At 50.8% G+C, this 19,016-nt stretch overlaps 1 protein-coding gene and 1 long non-coding RNA gene across 25 annotated transcripts in view; one reads left to right on the top strand and one right to left on the bottom strand.

The window, feature by feature from the left end:
* Positions 1 to 19,016, bottom strand: part of NRXN3 (neurexin 3) — a 336,181-nt gene that overhangs the window by 189,143 nt on the left and 128,022 nt on the right. The window lies entirely within an intron of this gene.
* LOC142664974 (uncharacterized) lies at positions 13,599 to 18,297 on the top strand. The gene is made up of 2 exons (XR_012851431.1): positions 13,599 to 13,744; positions 18,123 to 18,297. It is a non-coding gene; the product is annotated as an uncharacterized LOC142664974 (long non-coding RNA).

The raw sequence follows: 19,016 nt of genomic DNA on the forward strand, positions 1-19,016 counted from the left end.
CGTATCAGACCAGGGGTGTCCCTGTGACCTCATCTTACATCATTGCTCCAACACCGACTTGAAAACCATAAAACAAATGTAGACGCAGAAGAAGACCCGTTCCTGAATCACACGGAGCTGTGGGGTGTTTTGTGAGCGCCGGTATCATCAATTCCAGGCTGGGGAGGTCTGACTGTACGGTGGACCCAGGATCTTCTTTATCCGGGCAGCAGCCGCCTGGCGCCAGATACTAAAGGCTTGTCCAGTTTCACGAAATAAATGTTATTTTTTTGTATAATAAAAGATACAACGTCCCGATATTTTCTGTATTAATTCATCGGAGTTTAATCTCTGATTGTTGTCCTTTAGTGGGAACAGGGCCGGCCTTAGGATAGATGGCGCCCCATGCACCCCACCCCATCATGAAAACAAATGCTCCATAAAAAAGTATAATGCCCCCACAGCTGCCTCCACACAGTATAATATACCCCCATAGCTGCCTCCACACAGTATAATATACCCCCATAGCTGCCTCCACACAGTATAATATACCTCCATAGCTGCCCCCACACAGTATAATGCCCCACAGCTGCCTCCACACAGTATAATGTCCCCATAACTGCCTCCACACAGTATAATGCCCCCATAGCTGCCTCCACACAGTATAATGCCCCCATAACTGCCTCCACACAGTATAATGCCCCCATAGCTGCCTCCACACAGTATAATGCCCCCATAGCTACCCCCACACAGTATAATGTCCCCATAGCTGCCCCCACACAGTATATTGCCCCCATAGCTGCCTCCACAGTATAATGTCCCCATAGCTGCCTCCACACAGTATAATGCCCCCATAGCTGCCTCCACACAGTATAATGCCCCCATAACTGCCTCCACACAGTATAATGCCCCCATAGCTGCCTCCACACAGTATAATGCCCCCATAGCTGCCTCCACACAGTATAATGCCCCCATAGCTGCCCCCACACAGTATAATGTCCCCATAGCTGCCCCCACAGTATATTGCCCCCATAGCTGCCTCCACAGTATAATGTCCCCATAGCTGCCTCCACACAGTATAATGTCCCCATAACTGCCCCCACACAGTATAATGTCCCCATAGCTGCCTCCACACAGTATAATGTCCCCATAGCTGCCTCCACACAGTATAATGTCCCCATAGCTGCCCCCACACAGTATAATGTCCCCATAGCTGCCTCCACACAGTATAATGTCCCCATAGCTGCCTCCACACAGTATAATATCCCCATAGCTGCCTCCACACAGTATAATATCCCCATAGCTGCCTCCACACAGTATAATGTTCCCATAGCTGCCCCCACACAGTATAATGCCCCCATAGCTGCCTCCACACAGTATAATGCCCCCATAGCTGCCTCCACACAGTATAATGTCCCCATAGCTGCCTCCACACAGTATAATGCCCCATAGCTGCCCCCACACAGTATAATGTCCCCATAGCTGCCCCCACACAGTATAATGTCCCCATAGCTGCCCCCACACAGTATAATGTCCCCATAGCTGCCTCCACACAGTATAATGCCCCATAGCTGCCCCCACACAGTATAATGTCCCCATAGCTGCCCCCACACAGTATAATGTCCCCATAGCTGCCTCCACACAGTATAATGTCCCCATAGCTGCCTCCACACAGTATAATGTCCCCATAGCTGCCTCCACACAGTATAATGTCCCCATAGCTGCCTCCACACAGTATAATGTCCCATAGCTGCCCCCACACAGTATAATGTCCCCATAGCTGCCCCCACACAGTATAATGTCCCCATAGCTGCCTCCACACAGTATAATGCCCCCATAGCTGCCTCCACACAGTATAATGTCCCCATAGCTGCCCCCACACAGTATAATGCCCCCATAGCTGCCTCCACACAGTATAATGTCCCCATAGCTGCCCCCACACAGTATAATGTCCCTATAACTGCCCCCACACAGTATAATGTCCCCATAGCTGCCCCCACACAGTATAATGTCCCCATAGCTGCCCCCACACAGTATAATGCCCCCATAGCTGCCCCCACACAGTATAATGCCCCCATAGCTGCCCCCACACAGTATAATGCCCCCATAGCTGCCCCCACACAGTATAATGTCCCCATAGCTGCCTCCACACAGTATAATGCCCCCATAGCTGCCCCCACACAGTATAATGTCCCCATAGCTGCCTCCACACAGTATAATGTCCCCATAGCTGCCTCCACACAGTATAATGCCCCCATAGCTGCCTCCACACAGTATAATGCCCCCATAGCTGCCCCCACAGTATAATGCCCCCATAGCTGCCCCCACACAGTATAATGCCCCCATAGCTGCCCCCACACAGTATAATGCCCCCATAGCTGCCTCCACACAGTATAATGTCCCCATAGCTGCCCCCACACAGTATAATGTCCCCATAGCTGCCTCCACACAGTATAATGCCCCCATAGCTGCCTCCACACAGTATAATGCCCCCATAGCTGCCCCCACACAGTATAATGTCCCCATAGCTGCCCCCACACAGTATAATGTCCCCATAGCTGCCCCCACACAGTATAATGTCCCCATAGCTGCCCCCACACAGTATAATGTCCCCATAGCTGCCCCCACACAGTATAATGTCCCCATAGCTGCCTCCACACTGTATAATGTCCCCATAACTGCCTCCACACAGTATAATGCCCCCATAGCTGCCTCCACAGTATCATGTCCCCATAGCTGCCTCCACACAGTATAATGTCCTCATAGCTGCCTCCACACAGTATAATGCCCCCATAGCTGCCTCCACAGTATCATGTCCCCATAGCTGCCTCCACACAGTATAATGTCCTCATAGCTGCCTCCACACAGTATAATGCCCCCATAGCTGCCCCCACACAGTATAATGCCCCCATAGCTGCCCCCACACAGTATAATGCCCCCATAGCTGCCTCCACACAGTATAATGTCCCCATAGCTGCCTCCACACAGTATAATGTCCCCATAGCTGCCTCCACACAGTATAATGCCCCCATAGCTGCCCCCACACAGTATAATGTCCCCATAGCTGCCTCCACACAGTATAATGTCCCCATAGCTGCCCCCACACAGTATAATGTCCCCATAGCTGCCACCACACAGTATAATGTCCCTATAGCTGCCCTCCACACAGTATAATGCCCCCATAGCTGCCCCCACACAGTATAATGTCCCCATAGCTGCCTCCACACAGTATAATGTACCCATAGCTGCCCCCACACAGTATAATGTCCCCATAACTGCCTCCACACAGTATAATGCCCCCATAACTGTCCACAAAGTATAATGTCCCCATAGCTGCCTCCACAGTATAATGTCCCCATAGCTGCCTCCACACAGTATAATGCCCCCATAACTGTCCACACAGTATAATGCCCCATAGCTGCCTCCACAGTATAATGTCCCCATAGCTGCCTCCACACAGTATAATGTCCCCATAGCTGCCTCCACACAGTATAATGCCCCATAGCTGCCCCCACACAGTATATTGCCCCCATAACTGCCCTCCACACAGTATAATGCCCCCATAACTGCCCTCCACACAGTATAATGTCCCCATAGCTGCCCCCACACAGTATAATGTCCCCATAGCTGCCTCCACACAGTATAATGTCCCCATAGCTGCCCCCACACAGTATAATGTCCCCATAGCTGCCTCCACACTGTATAATGTCCCCATAACTGCCTCCACACAGTATAATGCCCCCATAGCTGCCTCCACAGTATCATGTCCCCATAGCTGCCTCCACACAGTATAATGTCCTCATAGCTGCCTCCACACAGTATAATGCCCCCATAGCTGCCCCCACACAGTATAATGCCCCCATAGCTGCCTCCACACAGTATAATGTCCCCATAGCTGCCTCCACACAGTATAATGTCCCCATAGCTGCCCCCACAGTATAATGCCCCCATAGCTGCCCCCACACAGTATAATGCCCCCATAGCTGCCCCCACACAGTATAATGCCCCCATAGCTGCCTCCACACAGTATAATGTCCCCATAGCTGCCCCCACACAGTATAATGTCCCCATAGCTGCCTCCACACAGTATAATGCCCCCATAGCTGCCTCCACACAGTATAATGCCCCCATAGCTGCCCCCACACAGTATAATGTCCCCATAGCTGCCCCCACACAGTATAATGTCCCCATAGCTGCCCCCACACAGTATAATGTCCCCATAGCTGCCCCCACACAGTATAATGTCCCCATAGCTGCCTCCACACTGTATAATGTCCCCATAACTGCCTCCACACAGTATAATGCCCCCATAGCTGCCTCCACAGTATCATGTCCCCATAGCTGCCTCCACACAGTATAATGTCCTCATAGCTGCCTCCACACAGTATAATGCCCCCATAGCTGCCCCCACACAGTATAATGCCCCCATAGCTGCCCCCACACAGTATAATGCCCCCATAGCTGCCTCCACACAGTATAATGTCCCCATAGCTGCCTCCACACAGTATAATGTCCCCATAGCTGCCTCCACACAGTATAATGTCCCCATAGCTGCCTCCACACAGTATAATGTCCCCATAGCTGCCCCCACACAGTATAATGTCCCCATAGCTGCCTCCACACAGTATAATGTCCCCATAGCTGCCTCCACACAGTATAATGTCCCCATAGCTGCCCCCACACAGTATAATGTCCCCATAGCTGCCACCACACAGTATAATGTCCCTATAGCTGCCCTCCACACAGTATAATGCCCCCATAGCTGCCCCCACACAGTATAATGTCCCCATAGCTGCCTCCACACAGTATAATGTACCCATAGCTGCCCCCACACAGTATAATGTCCCCATAACTGCCTCCACACAGTATAATGCCCCCATAACTGTCCACACAGTATAATGCCCCATAGCTGCCTCCACAGTATAATGTCCCCATAGCTGCCTCCACACAGTATAATGTCCCCATAGCTGCCTCCACACAGTATAATGCCCCATAGCTGCCCCCACACAGTATATTGCCCCCATAACTGCCCTCCACACAGTATAATGCCCCCATAACTGCCCTCCACACAGTATAATGTCCCCATAGCTGCCCCCACACAGTATAATGTCCCCATAGCTGCCCCCACACAGTATAATGTCCCCATAGCTGCCTCCACACAGTATAATGTCCCCATAGCTGCCCCCACACAGTATAATGTCCCCATAGCTGCCTCCACACTGTATAATGTCCCCATAACTGCCTCCACACAGTATAATGCCCCCATAGCTGCCTCCACAGTATCATGTCCCCATAGCTGCCTCCACACAGTATAATGTCCTCATAGCTGCCTCCACACAGTATAATGCCCCCATAGCTGCCCCCACACAGTATAATGCCCCCATAGCTGCCCCCACACAGTATAATGCCCCCATAGCTGCCTCCACACAGTATAATGTCCCCATAGCTGCCTCCACACAGTATAATGTCCCCATAGCTGCCTCCACACAGTATAATGTCCCCATAGCTGCCTCCACACAGTATAATGTCCCCATAGCTGCCCCCACACAGTATAATGTCCCCATAGCTGCCTCCACACAGTATAATGTCCCCATAGCTGCCTCCACACAGTATAATGTCCCCATAGCTGCCCCCACACAGTATAATGTCCCCATAGCTGCCACCACACAGTATAATGTCCCTATAGCTGCCCTCCACACAGTATAATGCCCCCATAGCTGCCCCCACACAGTATAATGTCCCCATAGCTGCCTCCACACAGTAAAATGTACCCATAGCTGCCCCCACAGTATAATGTCCCCATAACTGCCTCCACACAGTATAATGCCCCCATAACTGTCCACAAAGTATAATGTCCCCATAGCTGCCTCCACAGTATAATGTCCCCATAGCTGCCTCCACACAGTATAATGCCCCCATAACTGTCCACACAGTATAATGCCCCATAGCTGCCTCCACAGTATAATGTCCCCATAGCTGCCTCCACACAGTATAATGTCCCCATAGCTGCCTCCACACAGTATAATGTCCCCATAGCTGCCTCCACACAGTATAATGCCCCATAGCTGCCCCCACACAGTATATTGCCCCCATAACTGCCCTCCACACAGTATAATGCCCCCATAACTGCCCTCCACACAGTATAATGTCCCCATAGCTGCCCCCACACAGTATAATGTCCCCATAGCTGCCCCCACAGAGTATAATGTCCCCATAGCTGCCTCCACACAGTATAATGTCCCCATAGCTGCCTCCACACAGTATAATGTCACCATAGCTGCCTCCACACAGTATAATGCCCCATAGCTGCCTCCACACAGTATAGTGTCCCCATAGCTGCCCCCACACAGTATAATGTCCCAATAGCTGCCTCCACACAGTATAATGCCCCCATAGCTGCCCCCACACAGTATAATGCCCCCATAGCTGCCTCCACACAGTATAATGCCCCCATAGCTGCCTCCACACAGTATAATGACAATATTTAAGAATATATTATAACCCCTTTAAGGACACCTTATTTTGTACTTTGTGTCCACACAATATATTGCCCCCTGTTGTGCCCCTACACTGTATAATGCCCCCTTAGTGGCCCCCCACAGTGTAATGCCCCCTGTCCCCTGGGTGCCATACAGCCCCCCCTTATAATTAGTGCCCCAGTAGATTCTGCCATACAGCCCCCCGTCTTCCCCTTGTAGACCGCACCATACTGCCCCCCCGCCACCCCCTTGAAGACAGCGCCCCCTTAACAAATCAAACCAAAAAACTTTACACTCACCTAGACCCCATTCCCTCCAAGAACGGAGCTGCTTTAGAATGCTGACGGGATCCTTGCATAGTGACATCCCGCCGGCCTGCGCAGGGATCCTGTTCCTGCACAGGATAGGCTGCAGGCTGAGAGGCCTGTAGCCTAGTAAATGGCAGAGCAGGGAGATACCTCTGTTCAATAGTGTCTGCGTCCTAAGAATGGAGATACTATTACATATGGCGTCGCTACCGCCGTAGCGGCTGCTAGAGGGCCACATGGAATGGGAGTTCCTGTGCAGGCAGGTGGCATGGGTCCCGTAGCAGCCGCAGCCCCCATGCTACTGGCCCCGTAGCAGCTGCTACAGCGGTAGTTATGCTGAGAGCAGAGAAGGAGCGCCCAAGCCTGGCGACACTGCAGCAGCCTTTCCACGCGGGCGCTCCTTCTCTGCTCCAGGCCTAACTACCGCTTCTGAAACACAAGCAGGGAAAAGGAGCCAGCGCAGCACTCCCTCCACCTGCTGGAGTGATGCGCCCTGTGTGAAGGCACAGGTCGCACACCCCAAAATCCGCCCTGAGTAGGAACACTTATGTGTAAAGGATCTGCCAGACACAGCTTCTGTGTTGACGCCCGTGGTTAATCAGTCTGCATCAGTTCCTAGGTCGGATAGAGTGACTCGATCTGCTACCACTCAGGCTGGTAGGCTGAGGAGTGGGAGAACCTATTACAGCCTGGCCAGACGGTTCTAGCTCCCGCCCTCGGTTTATTTATACCTGCATTTCCTGCTTCTCCTTTGCCTGTGATTCTGTCTGGTTTCCTGGCTCTGCTGCTGCTATTTGTCCCTGCTTCATATTGACCCTGGCTTTACTACTACGCTCCTTCTCTGTGTTTTGGTACCTCGAACACTCCTGGTTTGACTCGGCTCGTTCACTACTCTTGTTGCTCACGGTGTTGCCGTGGGCAACTGCCACATTTCCCTTAGCTTCTGTGTACCCTTGTCTGTTTGTCTGTCGTGCACATATTGAGCGTAGGGACCGTCGCCCAGTTGTACGCCGTCGCCTAGGATGGGTCGTGCAAGTAGGCAGGAACTGAGTGGCGGGTAGATTAGGGCTCACCTGTCTGTCTCCCTACCCCGTCATTACATTATGGTTTACTTCCAGGGATAAAATTCTGTTCTGGTAATGTGATGGATGCACAGATGCACGGCTCGTTACCGGGTCATGTGATGGACACACCGTGTGACCCCCTCTATGTGCTCTGTATGGCTGTTATTTATACACCGTATGATCGCTCTATGTGCTCTGTGTGGCTGTTATGGATACACGTATGACCCCTCTATGTGCTCTGTATGGCTGTTATGTATACACCGTATGACCCCTCTATGTGCTGTGTGGCTGTTATGGATACACCGTATGACCCCTCTATGTGCTCTGTGTGGCTGTTATGGATACACGTATGACTGTTCTATGTGATCTGTGTGGCGGTTATGTATACACCGCATGACCCCTCTGTGTACTCTGTGTGGCTGTTATGGATACATGTATGACCCCTCTATGTGCTGTGTGGCTGTTATGGATACATGTATGACCCCTCTATGTGCTGTGTGGCTGTTATGTATACACGTATGACCCCTCTATGTGCTCTGTGTGGCTGTTATGTATACACCGTATGACCCCTCTGTGTGCTCTGTATGGCTGTTATGTATACACCGTATGACCCCTCTGTGTGCTCTGTATGGCTGTTATGTATACACTGTATGACCCCTCTATGTGCTGTGTGGCTGTTATGTATACACGTATGACCCCTCTATGTGCTCTGTGTGGCTGTTATGTATACACGTATGACCCCTCTATGTGCTCTGTGTGGCTGTTATGTATACACGTATGACCCCTCTATGTGCTCTGTGTGGCTGTTATGTATACACGTATGACCCCTCTATGTGACCTGTGTGGCTGTTATGTATACACCGTATGACCCCTCTGTGTGGCTGTTATGGATACATGTATGACCCCTCTATGTGCTCTGTGTGGCTGTTATGTATACACCGTATGACCCCTCTATGTGCTCTGTGGCTGTTATGTATACACGTATGACCCCTCTATGTGCTCTGTGGCTGTTATGTATACACGTATGACCCCTCTATGTGCTCTGTATGACTTATGTATACACCGTATGATTGCTCTATGTGCTCTGTGTGGCTGTTATGTATACACGTATGACCCCTCTATGTGCTCTGTGTGGCTGTTATGTATACACCGTATGACCCCTCTATGTGCTCTGTGTGGCTGTTATGGATACATGTATGACCCCTCTATGTGCTCTGTGTGGCTGTTATGTATACACGTATGACCCCTCTATGTGCTCTGTGTGGCTGTTATGTATACACCGTATGACCCCTCTATGTGCTCTGTGTGGCTGTTATGTATACACGTATGACCCCTCTATGTGCTCTGTATGACTTATGTATACACCGTATGATTGCTCTATGTGCTCTGTGTGGCTGTTATGTATACACGTATGACCCCTCTATGTGCTCTGTGTGGCTGTTATGTATACACCGTATGATCGCTCTATGTGCTCTGCGTGGCTGTTATGTATACACATATGACCCCTCTATGTGCTCTATAGAGTAGTTATTTATCCATCATATTACCCCTCTGTTTGCGCACCATATAGAAAGTATCGTTTGTGCAGTACGTTAGCAGTGGTTACACTTAAAATGTTCTATTAATGATGAGGAGTAGTTGGGGTTAGGAAATCTGAGACTATTGGAGGCTATTAGTCCCAGATATTCTTTCAACCGTGGCAGAACAACTCACTAGTTAGCCAGCCCAGCGTCTTGCCTGTACTAGACTGAACATTTAGTTTGCCTCAAGCCAAGATCATTCTCATTGCCGTGGAACGCTACCGGTACTTTGAGGGCTAGAGGCAAATACTGCAAAGGACGTGCAACCATCCCATTCCAAACCAGAGTTTCTTAGTCTTGACCTTGAATATAAAGCTGCCCTCAAGACAATAGCTTAGCAACAGGGACAGGGATTCCCTAAGAGTGGGGTTTCACTGACATTTTAAGTAGAGCAGTCCTTGCTTAAATTTGAGGTTAGGCTCAACAATCCTGCTGAGATCACATACAATTCATCGTGGTGGATTTTACTGCTGGAAACTCTTCTTGTACAGACTCCCTACACAGCTTCATATTTTAGCATTCTCGTGAATCACAGGTATCGTCAGCCCCCCCCCCCCTACCCAAGGGGTGCTGGGAAGACTGCGCTCCTACCTTGTGAACAGATATGCCTAAAAGAGGCAGCATACCTCCCAACTTTTGAATTCGGAAAAGAGGGACATTTTAAGCCACGCCCAATATCCGACAACAACCCATCAAATCACGGCCAGATCCTTCTTCAAATAACGCGCGCACATTCTCACTGCGGATCTCTGGACTGTCCGGATATCACAGATATTAAGGATCCGGTTATGTCGTCTTTGTGTTACTTTTCCTATCTTGGGTAGAACATTTGCTCATCACGGCGGCAGCAGCTGCAGGACAAACCAACAGGCTGAGAACAATGAAAGTCAAGAGGGAGACCCTGTGGTGGATGACTTTTCCATTGACAGGTAGCAGAGTTACATGATAGGGAATTTTTGTTCCAGTTGTGTAACTCTGCTACCGGTCAATGGAAAAATCATCCACCAGAGCCCCCCTGTAGATAGCTCCACACACAGCCCCCCCTGTACATAGCGCCAGACACAGCCCCCCTGTACATAGCGCCAGACACAGCCCCCCTGTAGATAGTTCCACAAACAGCCCCCCCTGTACATAGCGCCAGACACAGCCCCCCTGTACATAGCGCCAGACACAGCCCCCCTGTAGATAGCGCCACACACAGCCCCCCTGTAGATAGCGCCACACACAGCCCCCCTGTAGATAGCGCCACACACAGCCCCCCTGTAGATAGCGCCACACACAGCCCCCCTTGTACATAGCGCCAGACACAGCCCCCCTGTAGATAGCGCCACACACAGCCCCCCTGTAGATTGCTCCACACACAGCCCCCCCTGTACATAGCGCCAGACACAGCCCCCCTGTAGATAGCGCCAGACACAGCCCCCCTGTAGATAGCGCCAGACACAGCCCCCCTGTAGATAGCGCCAGACACAGCCCCCCTGTAGATAGCGCCAGACACAGCCCCCCTGTAGATAGCGCCAGACACAGCCCCCCTGTAGATAGCGCCAGACACAGCCCCCCTGTAGATAGCGCCAGACACAGCCCCCCCTGTACATAGCGCCAGACACAGCCCCCCTGTAGATAGCGCCAGACACAGCCCCCCTGTAGATTGCTCCACACACAGCCCCCCCTGTACATAGCGCCAGACACAGCCCCCCCTGTACATAGCGCCAGACACAGCCCCCCTGTACATAGCGCCAGACACAGCCCCCCTGTAGATTGCTCCACACACAGCCCCCCCTGTACATAGCACCACACACAGCCCCCCTGTAGATAGCGCCAGACACAGCCCCCCTGTACATAGCGCCAGACACAGCCCCTCCTGTACATAGCGCCAGACACAGCCCCCCTGTACATAGCACCACACACAGCCCCCTGTAGATAGCGCCACACACAGCCCCCCTGTAGATAGCGCCACACAGCCCCCCTGTAGATTGCTCCACACACAGCCCCCCTGTACATAGCGCCAGACACAGCCCCCCCTGTAGATTGCTCCACACACAGCCCCCCTGTAGATTGCTCCACACACAGCCCCCCTGTACATAGCGCCAGACACAGCCCCCCCTGTAGATTGCTCCACACACAGCCCCCCTGTAGATTGCTCCACACACAGCCCCCCTGTACATAGCTCCACACACAGCCCCCCTGTAGATAGCTCCACACAGCCCCCCCTGTAGATAGCGCCAGACACGGCCCCCCTGTAGATCACTCCACACACAGCCCCCCTGTAGATAGCTCCACACAGCCCCCCTGTAGATAGCGCCAGACACAGCCCCCCTGTAGATCGCTCCAAACAGCCCCCTGTACATAGCGCCAGACACAGCCCCCCCTGTAGATTGCTCCACACACAGCCCCCCTGTACATAGCTCCACACACAGCCCCCCTGTACATAGCTCCACACACAGCCCCCTGTAGATTGCCCCACACACAGCCCCCCTGTACATAGCTCCAGACACAGCCCCCCTGTACATAGCGCCAGACACATTCCCCCTGTAGATCACTCCACACATAGCCCTCATGTACATAGCACCACACACAGCCCCCTGTAGATCGCTCCAAACAGCCCCCTGTACATAGCGCCAGACACAGCCCCCCCTGTAGATTGCTCCACACACAGCCCCCCTGTACATAGCTCCAAACACAGCCCCCTGTACATAGCTCCACACACAGCCCCCCTGTAGATTGCTCCACACACAGCCCCCTGTAGATAGCGCCACACAAGCCCCCTGTAGATAGCTCCACACATAGCCCCCCTATAGATAGCTCCAGATACAGCCACCCCCTGTACATAGCACCAGACACAGCCCCCTGTAGATAGCTCCACACACAGCCCCCCTGTAGATAGCGCCACACACAGCCCCCCTGTAGATTGCTCCACACACAGCCCCCCCTGTACATAGCGCCAGACACAGCCCCCCTGTAGATAGCGCCACACACAGCCCCCCTGTAGATTGCTCCACACACAGCCCCCCCTGTACATAGCGCCAGACACAGCCCCCCTGTACATAGCGCCAGACACAGCCCCCCTGTAGATTGCTCCACACACAGCCCCCTGTAGATTGCTCCACACAGCCCCCTGTAGATTGCTCCACACAGCCCCCTGTAGATTGCTCCACACACAGCCCCCTGTAGATTGCTCCACACACAGCCCCCTGTAGATTGCTCCACACACAGCCCCCTGTAGATAGCGCCACACAAGCCCCCTGTAGATAGCTCCACACATAGCCCCCCTATAGATAGCTCCAGATACAGCCACCCCCTGTACATAGCACCAGACACAGCCCCCTGTACATAGCACCAGACACAGCCCCCTGTAGATAGCTCCACACACAGCCCCCCTGTAGATAGCTCCACACACAGCCCCCCCTGTACATAGCGCCAGACACAGCCCCCCTGTAGATAGCGCCACACACAGCCCCCCTGTAGATTGCTCCACACACAGCCCCCCCTGTACATAGCGCCAGACACAGCCCCCCTGTACATAGCGCCAGACACAGCCCCCCTGTAGATTGCTCCACACACAGCCCCCCTGTACATAGCGCCAGACACAGCCCCCCTGTAGATTGCTCCACACACAGCCCCCTGTAGATTGCTCCACACAGCCCCCTGTAGATTGCTCCACACACAGCCCCCTGTAGATAGCGCCACACAAGCCCCCTGTAGATAGCTCCACACATAGCCCCCCTATAGATAGCTCCAGATACAGCCACCCCCTGTACATAGCACCAGACACAGCCCCCCTGTAGATAGCTCCACACACAGCCCCCCTGTAGATTGCTCCACACAGCCCCCTGTAGATTGCTCCACACACAGCCCCCCTATAGATAGCTCCAGATACAGCCACCCCCTGTACATAGCACCAGACACAGCCCCCCTGTAGATAGCTCCACACACAGCCCCCCTGTAGATAGCTCCCTGTAGGTAGCACAACACAACCCACTTATAAGAGGTAGCCGGCCCTACTGCTGCCACTCTCCGATCTGCTTTCACTCACCGTCAGAAGGCGGCCCGAGTCTTGCAGCGGCGTTCTCACTGGTGTCGATGCCGGCCTGGGAGTGGACCAGTTCAGTCACCTGACCTGTCACCCGACCGGTGAGGTCAGATGACCGGTCAGGTGACTGGACTGGTCCCCCCCCCCCGTGCCGGCATCTATCCCAGTGAGAACGCCGCTGCAAGACTCCTGCCTTCTTTTGATACAGCTGAAGCGCCCAGCGGGACATTCTGCAGACTGCCCGGGACGGTGGGACAGCGGTGAGAAACCAGGACTGTCCCGCCGGATCCGGGACGGTTGGGAGGTATGTTTTAGGATTATTTATCACTTATTTCTGCCCTTATTTTGTTGTTGCCTTTTATATTTTCTCCAGTTTCTTCTCAGCCCTGCTCTTTCTGGTTTCCCCAATTATAGACTGGTGGAATAGTATCTTGGTTACTTCTTGGTTTAGGTTACATGTATACTTCTGAATAACAGAGTTTTGCCCTTTGATTGCCTTTATGTATCTCCACCATTCTGTCTCTCATTGTTCTGTTCTTGCATTTTCAAAATAAAACTGAACAGAATCGGAGAGACTTTCCTGAATAAATCTCCTTTACCCTTTAATAGACGCATCAGCAGTGCAGGAACTGGCCACCAGGTGGCACCAAAATACCAGTCTTCTATTTTATAAAGTGATGATCGTGTTGGGGTCACCGCCTATTACACAAATAAAGAGCGGGCAGATCTGGAGAGCACCGACCAGGCTGAAGGACAATCCTGGTGTCTCTGTAGACCAGGGGTCAGTAACATTCTTTACTCCAGCTGTTGTGAAACTACGACTCCCAGCATGCACTGACCGTCAAGGGCTTCATTATTCCAGCCAAAGACTGTGAGGGCATGCTGGGAATTGTAGTTTTACAACAGCTGTAGTGCTGAAAAGAAGCTGAACCCTGCTGAAAACAGAAACTGCAAGCAGTACAAGTAGTGATAAAAACAGGATCGCTGGTCTGAATTCAGGAAGGATTCATATCAGAGGCGTTTGTATCGTGATCATTACTCATAAGAACATGAGATGTTGGAGAAAGTGGAGAAAACACATTCAGGACACGGAGCTCCTGCACATCCACAGCCCCGTCATTCCACATACATGGCGTAACCGCCTGCTACAACACATGTACTCCACCTTTACAATGTGGGTGCACGGCCCCAAAATAAAACCGATCTCAATGGTAAAACCTTCCATAATTGAGGTGACAATGTTAAAGCTTTACCCAGGTGCAATGATGTGGGGTCCAGTGGTCGGCCTCTGTTCTCATCAGTCTATTCATCAGTAATATAGTGCAGCAATGTCTCCTGTAGTACTCGGAGTATAGAATACTCACTATCTGTGGCAGCACAGGAGGAGACTATAGCAGGGATCTACATCACCAGATCCTCGGGCCGCACTCGCCATGTCATCAGCTATAGTAAACGGTGCCAATGGCCTCGACGTCAACAATGGCACTCAGCAGCAATGGCCTCGGGTGGCGAGGGCCGTTACCGATGGGGCTGTTCCTGCCATTGTATGATTAATGTTGGAGGACCTGCAGCAGCTCAGTCACGTGTCACACATGACGTCCATCCTGCCAGTTTCTTCCCACATCATCTCCAGGTCGATTACTGAAGGTGAAACATAAAAGTCCTTATTCCCCTGGAAATATAAAGCAGAATTTCCTTGCATGCGGCTCAGCCCCAGCGCCAGCTGATTCATCAAAGTCGTGTTTGAGGAAAATGCAAATAATTATACGCATTTCAGTGCAGATAATTTCACCCGCCTCTCACTGGAAATGGCCACAGATGTACGAAATCTACAGGACTCAATTATGATGTGGAAGCGAAGAGAGACGAATGGGAGACACAATAACAGTCATTGCCCGGCGGCAGTCGCCATATATAAACCTGTGCTGGGCGAAACTTGAAGCGAACCTGTCACCAGCATTTCACCTATTGACCTCTCCGCACCCCTCGCTGGCTGCTGCTGCCAAAAGTTCATTGCTGTTATCCCCTCTCCTAATAAACGCCTCCTCCGACCGCAAATAACGGCCTGCAAACATTTAACGCCTTTTATGGTAATAATCCGGCAGTCTCGTTCCTGCCTGTTATGCCCGAAATGAATGCCGAAATCTCATCTGAGATGTCTTGTATGGTCAGACACCATTCCCTGCTTTGTCCGAGCCTCAAATCTAGTTACTGTGCATGCGCCGCTATGGTGTCCCATTGTGCGCGTGGACCAGAAGAGGACAACGATGCGCGGGCGTGGGATTTCGTGTGTGCTGGGGGAGGCGGGGAGCTGTCAATCAAAAGTAAGGAGGCGGGGCTAACTAGGAAAGGCTTGAGGAATGGAGATATGACTCTTCTGCTCATTGGCATACGGCGCGGGAACAGTAAAAAACGGAATACTAGAGACCGAACTACTAGGAAGATAATTATAGGTGACAACATAAAAATGACGGTTCCTCCACCAGGTATTGCGGGGTTAATATGTGAAATGCTGGGACTGGATCCCTTTAACTTTCATAAGTCCAGATCTCCGTTGTGACCTTATTGTGAGGGGCATGATGCCCGCTCCGTCAGAATATAGGGGCGATCCAATTATACAATGACATCTTACAGGAAAGCTCCACCTGTGATCTCCAGCAGCCGTGTTTTACACAATATTCTAGTTTTTCGTTTACTTCTACTCTTTGTGGTAAGGAAGAAGCTGCTGCTTGAAAACCATCAACAAGCAGGGTCTCATTATGGCCTTTCTTACTTAAATTGTAAATAAAATGGTGTGAACAATCCGGACAGCTCAGTTGTGTAACCGCCCGACGACCTCCATTGAACATTTAATACGCGGGCACTGTGTGATTAGCGCCAGGTGCAGCGAATGTACAGCGCGTGGATGGTGCCGGCTGAGGAGCGGTGACAATTGTGTATTATAGCGGAGACACGGCTGCAATGGCCGGGATCAGCGAGGACTCCCATCACGGCAGGTGAACCAATCAGATGCTGTGGTGAATAGCGATAGCGGCATCTAAGTGGTAAGACAGAGGTAGGGGCTCCCGGTCACCCCATGATCACAGGGCGAGTTAAATAAAAGTTAAACAAAAGAAATTAGGAAAAAACAAAATCCCTTTTCCCCCCTTGCAAAATACTTCATGTTTGCGGCTCTATTAATCGTGTACGGTTTTAACTATTTAAAATATTTTTCTTTTTTCACAATAATGACCCGTACTATTCATCCCATGCAATAAATACCAAAAAAAACAACCCAGAACAGCGGTTTTTGTTTTTTTCATCTCCCCTCGCAAAAGAAAGAAAAAAGTCCTGTGTACACCAAAATGGCGCAAGACTAAAGCGTGACCGCGGAGTCGTTACCGGTCAGCTGTGCATCTCACGAGTCGTGTGGATAATCGTGATCACATGCCGCAATATCAGAAGCCCAACGGCCTCATGTATGAAACCCAGTGCAGACAAAGTGGAGGCGTTCACCGCAGTCAGACACTTCTCCCATATTCGATCCTGCGCTAACCTCCTGCTGAGCATGAAATCCTCCCCCTTCTCAGAGCAGGGGCTCCTGTGCCTGCACTGACTGACGGCAGCGACAGCGTTCAGCCCTTGGTGTAATAATTATACGACCAGAGAAGATCAATAACTATAATAGTCAGACATCCGAGGATCCATCTTCCTGACAATGGCAGGTCACCTGGTCTCCCCAGTACACGTCATCCACATCCAGCAGTCATAAAGCCCTCACCGAACACACCACATTTACTGGAGGATTCCCCGGGTTATCGAACGTAAAAGGAGTCAAAATATCTGATCCTTTGTTTCTCCAAGATAAGCAACACTGATGAGTATAGCAGACGCTTCTCTCCCTCATGGACACGTGGCGGTCATCTATCCTATGTGTAGGGCGGTGTACGGCCGGACATTCTCTACACGTGCCGCTCTATATGGAGACACAACGTCATTGTAATACGAGCGCCACGTTCCTGTCTGGTGACACTTGTCACACCGGATGCCGGAACATTCACATGAGGAGAAAATTACAGGAAAATATTAAAATGTAAAGATCTAGCTTTAAACCGGGATGTGTCATGTATTTAATTTGAGTTTCTTTCATTCAATTCAGGTATATAGATAAATAGGGGGTTTAGTTGTTTTTTGTTAAAACCTTCCCGAGAGAGGTGTGTGTGGGGGGGGGGGTGATCTTGGAGACACAACCCACCTGTCTAGTCAGTACAGCAGAGTGTGCGCTTTATGGCAGCAGATGAATAGGAGTCTATTAAAGAAATCTCAGACTTTTACAGTCTCCAGCAGAGGCCAGGGGAGCCGTGTACAGAGTGTGTATACAGTGTATAGTATATAGAACTATAGTGTTACTATCCTGCCTTATCCAGGCTTCCAGTAATACGATAGAGCAGTAACTCACCGACACTAATGATAATGAGAGGACTCTGCTGATCCTGTGCCTGTATATACAGCAAAGCTGACAAGTTTGCTACAGAGATCAGGAAAGAATAGCTTTTTGTGACTGCTCTAGTGGCCAGTGTGAAACTGCAATATGTCAAGATTTAGGGGTAGTCACACAGATAAAAAAAAGAACACAAAAAATGTTTATGAAATTTGTATAATAAAAACAATAAGTCATTTTCTCATGTTATATTCCCTTGAAGCAAAGACCAGAAACCCTGCCCCCGAAATCCTGAAGACACGACTCCTGGACATCTACGATTACACAGTACAACGTGTGACAATTGACTAGCTCGGAGAATGACAGGTTAATAACCTCTCTATGGCAGTAACAGCATCTCCTGCACATTTACAGTAAAGGTCCTTTTACACTGATAATTTCCTTTCACTGCGGATCCCACAAATCATTTCTTACTTTAAGTCCCATTAAGTGTTTGATGTTTGGAGTGTGAAGAGTCAACGGAATGAACGATTAAAAGAAGCTTAGAAACCATGACATATGAACAGGTTTGGTTCAGCCCCTGAATGACCATAGATGAGCACTTACCTCTGTACTTTGCTGCAGCGCCTGTCATAACGGCCATTTACCTTCAGCTCAGGATTAGAACAGGGCACTCAGCAGCCCACGTGTCACCGCGGCCCGACTACATATCACAGGCAATTCTGGAAACATGCACTGACAGGGGCACCCACAGGCTTCAGACTGCCAGTCCAAGTATAACGAGTGTGTCCAAGTGCACCTAAACTAGAATTGTCCTCTTATCTTAGAAGTTATCCATTAAAAGCTTGGCAGCCTCTGGTTGAACTACAAAATCCAGCATGCACTCCCAAAGAAAGCCAAAAGCTGTCGTTTCACAAGAAAGATTGCCAGCTTCTCGCTTTCTTATGACGAAGCAAGGGCATGAGTGTGTGATCAGTGAAGGTGCAAGGGGACTAATGATTTACAGTTTATATTCCCCCAGAAATGAACAGATCAATAGTTATAATGGCAAATAACGTGAGCGGTTTGGAGTACGCCTGCAGTTTGCAGTGTGACCACTAGGTGTCAGGCTTGATGCATTAGTGTATAGTAATATTCTGGACAACAGAGGCAAAGC

This window comes from Rhinoderma darwinii, chromosome 12 (genome assembly GCF_050947455.1).
Source record: "Rhinoderma darwinii isolate aRhiDar2 chromosome 12, aRhiDar2.hap1, whole genome shotgun sequence".
Lineage (NCBI taxonomy): Eukaryota > Metazoa > Chordata > Amphibia > Anura > Rhinodermatidae > Rhinoderma > Rhinoderma darwinii.